The 5,471-nt window shown below is 37.6% G+C and overlaps 1 protein-coding gene across 3 annotated transcripts in view; it reads right to left on the bottom strand.

Moving 5' to 3' along the window:
- Positions 1-5,352, bottom strand: part of LOC129574964 (protein FAM117B-like) — an 11,970-nt gene extending 6,618 nt beyond the window's left edge. Inside the window, exon 1 of one of the 3 annotated variants that reach the window (XM_055457674.1) lies at positions 3,735-5,352. The gene's annotated coding sequence lies outside the window, so the exon portion shown is untranslated. The remainder of the gene's footprint in view (positions 1-3,734) is intronic. The other 2 variants (XM_055457676.1, XM_055457675.1) reach the window with 2 other exon arrangements.
- Positions 5,353-5,471: the final 119 nt, after the last annotated feature.

Here is a 5,471-nt window from a genome sequence, read left to right as displayed (position 1 = left end):
CTCTCTCTCTCTCTCTCTCTCTCTCTCTCTCTCTCTCTCTCTCTCTTCCTCCTCGTCTCAGCTATCAAAAGTACATAAAATACAATTATGTTGAGTGGGTCTTGTTGCTGCTAGGCGTATATTTGAAGATAACTACAATTTACTTATCATTTCTTCGATTCAATTTTGGATTTAGTGTTTTGTCGTCGGTGTCTTGTCTTCTCATCGTCTCATTGGGTGGAAATAAATTTGATGAAAAAGAAAAATCTCGCGTGCACAGCAGCATATGTCACTTGAGTTATTCTCTCTTTCTATCGCGATCTCAGGCTGTACACTTTGCCTTGTGACAAAACAGAGCAGAGAGAGAGAGGGAGAACAAAAACGCGATAGGCAAACACATGCGACATACAAACAAACTAACGAATGAGAGAGAGAGAGAGTGAGAGAAGCCCAAAAGACAATTTAATATGTATGAAAAGAAGTACATGCAAAGACATTGTCGGTATTTAGTGATTGTCGTCGGATGGATCCATTGTTGCCGTTCTTGTCTCTATCGCCCATATCGCGCTGTATCGCGCTCTCTACGAGCTGTAAACCTCTCAAGCTCTATTGTGTGTTGTTTTTCTATCGCTGCTCAATTCTATTTATATGCGCATATATAAAATATCATCATGGAAATGCGAGAGAGGGAGAGAGCGAGAAAAAAAATACAGCCGCTGTTTTAAAAGTGTTTGTTTTTAATTACTGAAAAATGCGCGAACGAACGAACCTGAGAGACGGGGTAGAGATGGTGCAACGACAGAAAAAAAAACCGCGTCTCCGATTTTCAAGTCCATCGTTGAGCGCGCGCGGTGCGAGAACAAGAGAGCAAACGAGACATTTTGAGTCGAAAAACTCGTAAAAATTCATGATTCAAAAAATGGAAAAATTCACTGCCTCAATATTCGGTTCTCTCTCTCCCTCTCGCATTTGGATCATATGAAAATCGGTTTGATGCATTTAGCGATTCGATGCTGTTGTCGTCGTCGTTTCGTTGTTTTCGTTCCGATAAAGTCTGCCACTTGCATCGCACAGTCAATTAGTGCAGAGAAGCGTAAATTCTAGCTTTTGCAGCGGACGAACAAGAAAAAAATTGTGCAGCTCTCCATATAGAGAGATTTTAATGTCATCTTAATTTGGCTTAGTTTTTTTTTGTTCTTTTTCTCTCTCATACTCACACCAGTTTATCGACACGATTTTAATTCGCAACGTTTTTTTTTTAAAGTTATTGTTGTTGTTATTGTTTGAGCTCTATTAAATTTTCCGAGAATCAAGCTTCAGCAAATTTTTCACGACTTTTGCGTTAGTTAGATTTTGTTTCCATTTCTCCGAAGCAGCGAAAAAAAAACAAGTTGCCATTGGATAATTTAGAAAAGTGGACGAATGATACCGGGTCGACCGGTAAAGTTGATGGTAGTCGATGGCAATAGGTATCAGTTAAACAGTGATCGATATACTAGTATATCTATATCGTGAGATGGTAACCACAAAATGGGAAGCAATTAATTGTTGTCAACGCCGTTGTCGGCGTTTATTCACTGGATAGAGATAGATGGTTTCTTGCATGCATGCGCTTCATAATTTATCGGAATTTTCATGGATTGGTTGAGACGTCGTCGGTTGGCTTCGGCTTTTATCTCTCTCTCTCTCTCTCTCTCTCTCTCTCTCTCTTTTACTCACTCACTCCCTTTCTCACCGTATCAGATTCTTCTTTCTCTTTTTTCGTCCCACAGTCCGGTGTTCATGTTTTAGCTGTTGCTCATGTCAAGTGGATAATCCGAAATCACGGTCAATTGGAGTTGAGTGTGTTATAAAAATTGACGCGTTCGTTTGTCTATGTCGCATGGGCTCGATGCTATTGATCGATGGAGGTAGACACAGGGATCATCACACTCGGCTATATATGTTTTGTGCATATTATTACTCATTTTATTTGCTTCTATCTCTTTGGCTCTCTGTCGTTGTCTCTTGTTGTCAATCACTCTGTCTCCTTCTCTCTCACTCTACTCTCACAATTCGAAGTAGGCAAACCGTCAGAAGTAGTACGGCAAAATAACAAATTGCCAGTTGAAATTAATCTTAGACAGCTAAATTGGTAGTGAATGCGCTTGGCAAATGAGTGGGCAAAGATTCGAATTCCATGATGGAAATATTTTTTTATTCTTAATGTGTTCATTTTTTTTCTGATGGCGAGAATGCGAGAATGTGATTTATTTCAACTGGCGCTGTTGTACCCTTTGAATGTGGCAATTCCGTGCACACACTTCGTTTGTTTGCGTTCATTGTGTGTGATCACGTTGGTGTGCAGAAACACGATTGTGCATGAAACATTCAGTGTGATGACAACCGATTGTCAAAAAATGAAAACAAAATCAGAAATCTTTGCAAATCGTTTTGTGTAATAGCCGAAGGAGGTTAAACAAAAAATTCAATCAGCCTTTTTCGTGTTGCAAAGATGATTCGAGATGATTGTTGTTAAGAATTCAATGTTTTGTGCCATTTGGAATTTAGATTCAATTCACTGTTTACTGCTGAAACACATTTGATGAAAATTTGATAAAAACAATCAAAAAGATTTATTTCTCAATAATTATACTTGTTTGGTGTGTTTTATCACTCTTTAAATGCCCTGTTAGCGGCTTTTTTCCACTGAATTCAAATTTACCTATCAAATAAAAACATTGGTGGTAATTCAACATTTTACCTCCAATGAAAAAATTACTTCGGCAATTTGTTATTTTGCCTTACTACTTCTGACGGTTTGCCTACTTCGAATTGTGAGAGTATCTATCTATTTATCTCTCTCCTCTTCTCTCTCTCTCTCTCTCTCTCTCTCTCTCTCTCTCTCTCTCTCTCTCTCTCTAACTCACACGCATCGCGTCCACCATCGGCCAATTTGATGATGAATGATATTTTATGCACAGAAATTACATTCACTTACACTTCATTACTTCAGCACGCTTTAATTGAAAACTGATTACACACATTCGCACGCACTCATACAACATATCAACTCAAAATCTCTGAACAAGCAGCACCAACAACAACAATCATCAAAAAATCGACGGCAATTATTTTGGATCTGTTGTTGGTGTAAGAATGTATGTTGTTTCAATAAAATTTGTGTGTAGTGCGAGAGCAGGAGCTTACACATGCGATATCAGAAAAAAGAAGAAGAAGAAGCAGTTGGGAAAAAATTTCAATGCCATATCTCTAACTACTATACTTGGTCAAATATTTGGATCGACTCCATGGGTGCACACAAAATTCGACGAGGACGATGTCATATATGAAATTTTTATTTATACATTGTTTGCTATTGCTATTGCTGCTGCTGCTGCTATATTTCGACGTGTCTATGTTCGTGCGAGAGTATAATAATTGAGTTGTAAAATCGACGACACACAAACACACATCAATCGATGAAGTAAATCACGAATACAACGACGGCAACGACAAAAATTCCGCACAAGAAAGAAAAAATTGTACAGAACAACAAAAAAACGGGAAAAACGGCACCGAAAAAGGAACCACACATTTGCCGTGTTTTCTTCTAACACAAATGCACTGACTCAAAATCCAGCTCGAATATAACACACACGCACACTGGATTCTCGCGGTATTCTTTTTTTTTTTCGTTCGTTTCGTTTGCAAATATATATAAATGAATTGTAGGGAAAAACAGGAAATCAGAATAAATGAAATTCAACACAAACCATTCGCGCACGATGACGACCGTAATGATGATGATGATCAAATTAAGAAAACTGACGAATGGACGAGCGAGCGCAAAAAAAAATCGCACAACACGTATTTTATGTGATAGAATACGAAAAAAAAAAACTACGCGAGATGTGATCAGCCAAAGTGCCAAGGGAATGCCACAAAGCACACCGAAATAATAACACACCGAAAAATTGCACACGAGAAATGAAAAAAATAATAACGCATACACGAAGAAAATACACAATGAAACAGAAGAATGAAAAAAAAAAATGGATTGTTGATGTGATTACACACAAAACAACAAAATCACACATAGAACTGGACCCGACACCAATCGAAACCGAAACACTTCGAACGAAGAAAGAAAAATTATACGATTTTTTCAAATTATTTAATGCTGCGCGTATTAATGGAATTAATTAAAAAAAAACGACGACAACCAAAAAAATACACGCAAAAAAAAACAAATCAAATATAACTGAGCGAAAGAAAATCAAATAAATAAATAAGATGCACACAAGACACACAGAATTTGGTTGTGTTGTTGTTGATTTGTTGTGTTTTTTTTTTATTTCTCTTCTAAACTAATTATATTCATATAAACTAGATTCACGTTTAACTGGTTTTCAGCATGTCGTTTTTTAATATTTCGTTTAATTTTTTTTTGTGTTTTGCTGCTGCTCTTCTCTTGTATCTTTCTTCTTCGGTCGCACTCTCTCTCTGTGGCCCGCAACAACCGATTGTGTATGTGTGTCTGATTTTTCCGTTTTCAGCGCTATTTTATCGTTTTGACTTTGGTTCGGCTCGTTCGTTCGTTCGTTCGTTCTTCTTCTTCTTCTTCTTCTTCTTCTTCTTTTTCTCTCTTTGTGTGTTGTATGTTTTTCTTCTTCGTTTTGTTCGTACTATTATTGCTATGCTCTGTATTCAACCACTCTACGTGAATGCTTTTTTAGTTGTCGTAGTCTTTGTTTCTGCGGTCTTTTTTCTATCGCTATGTCTTCTTCTCTCGCTCTGGCACGCGCCGCACTCCCGTATTCGATTGCGTTTTCAGCAGTATTTTCAATGGATATTTTCGTTTAATTCAACATTTTTTTTTGTTCGGTTATACGCGCGTACACACCAATATATCGGGCTACCCGATGGATGATGTAGCTTTCTCGTTGCCCGCTTCTTCTTCGTTTTCGATTCGGTTGTATGTTGGTGCCGAGTATTTGTAAAATCGTGTCCAAACACGAACTAAACGCTCGAATCAATGGCACACACAAAGCCAAACTGATAGCGAATGAGCGAGTGAGCGAGCGAAAGAGAGATAGAGCGCACAACCAACATACACCAAAATACTATTTTCTACCTTGGTCTAGGATAGTATAGTGTTCACATATATGTATAAGTATATATATACCTCTTTCCCTGGAACATATACACACGTTCCAGCTTTTTTGCACAGACACACACCATAAATACCGCGCGCACAAAACCGAATTTTACGAATGTTCCGTACTACGTGAACCGATTGCATTCATGGAATGCAACACACACGCACAATCGCATCGACTCAACGTTATAGCTGTGCTCACGATTTTTTTTTATCAAGATATCGTAATAAACTAAAAATATCGTTCGATATCGTTATTATGATGGAATCTTAATAACGCTATCAACTTTTTATCAGGATATTAACTATATTCAAATAATAACGTTATCGGATGAATCTTAATAATATCGTT

The sequence above is a fragment of the Sitodiplosis mosellana genome, unplaced genomic scaffold (assembly GCF_009176505.1).
Source record: "Sitodiplosis mosellana isolate CC-2019 unplaced genomic scaffold, AAFC_SMos_1.0 Smas_scaffold_6166, whole genome shotgun sequence".
In the NCBI taxonomy this organism is placed as follows: Eukaryota; Metazoa; Arthropoda; class Insecta; order Diptera; family Cecidomyiidae; genus Sitodiplosis; species Sitodiplosis mosellana.
Note: the sequence above shows the minus strand (reverse complement) of the source record. Positions and strands in the feature narration are given on the sequence as shown.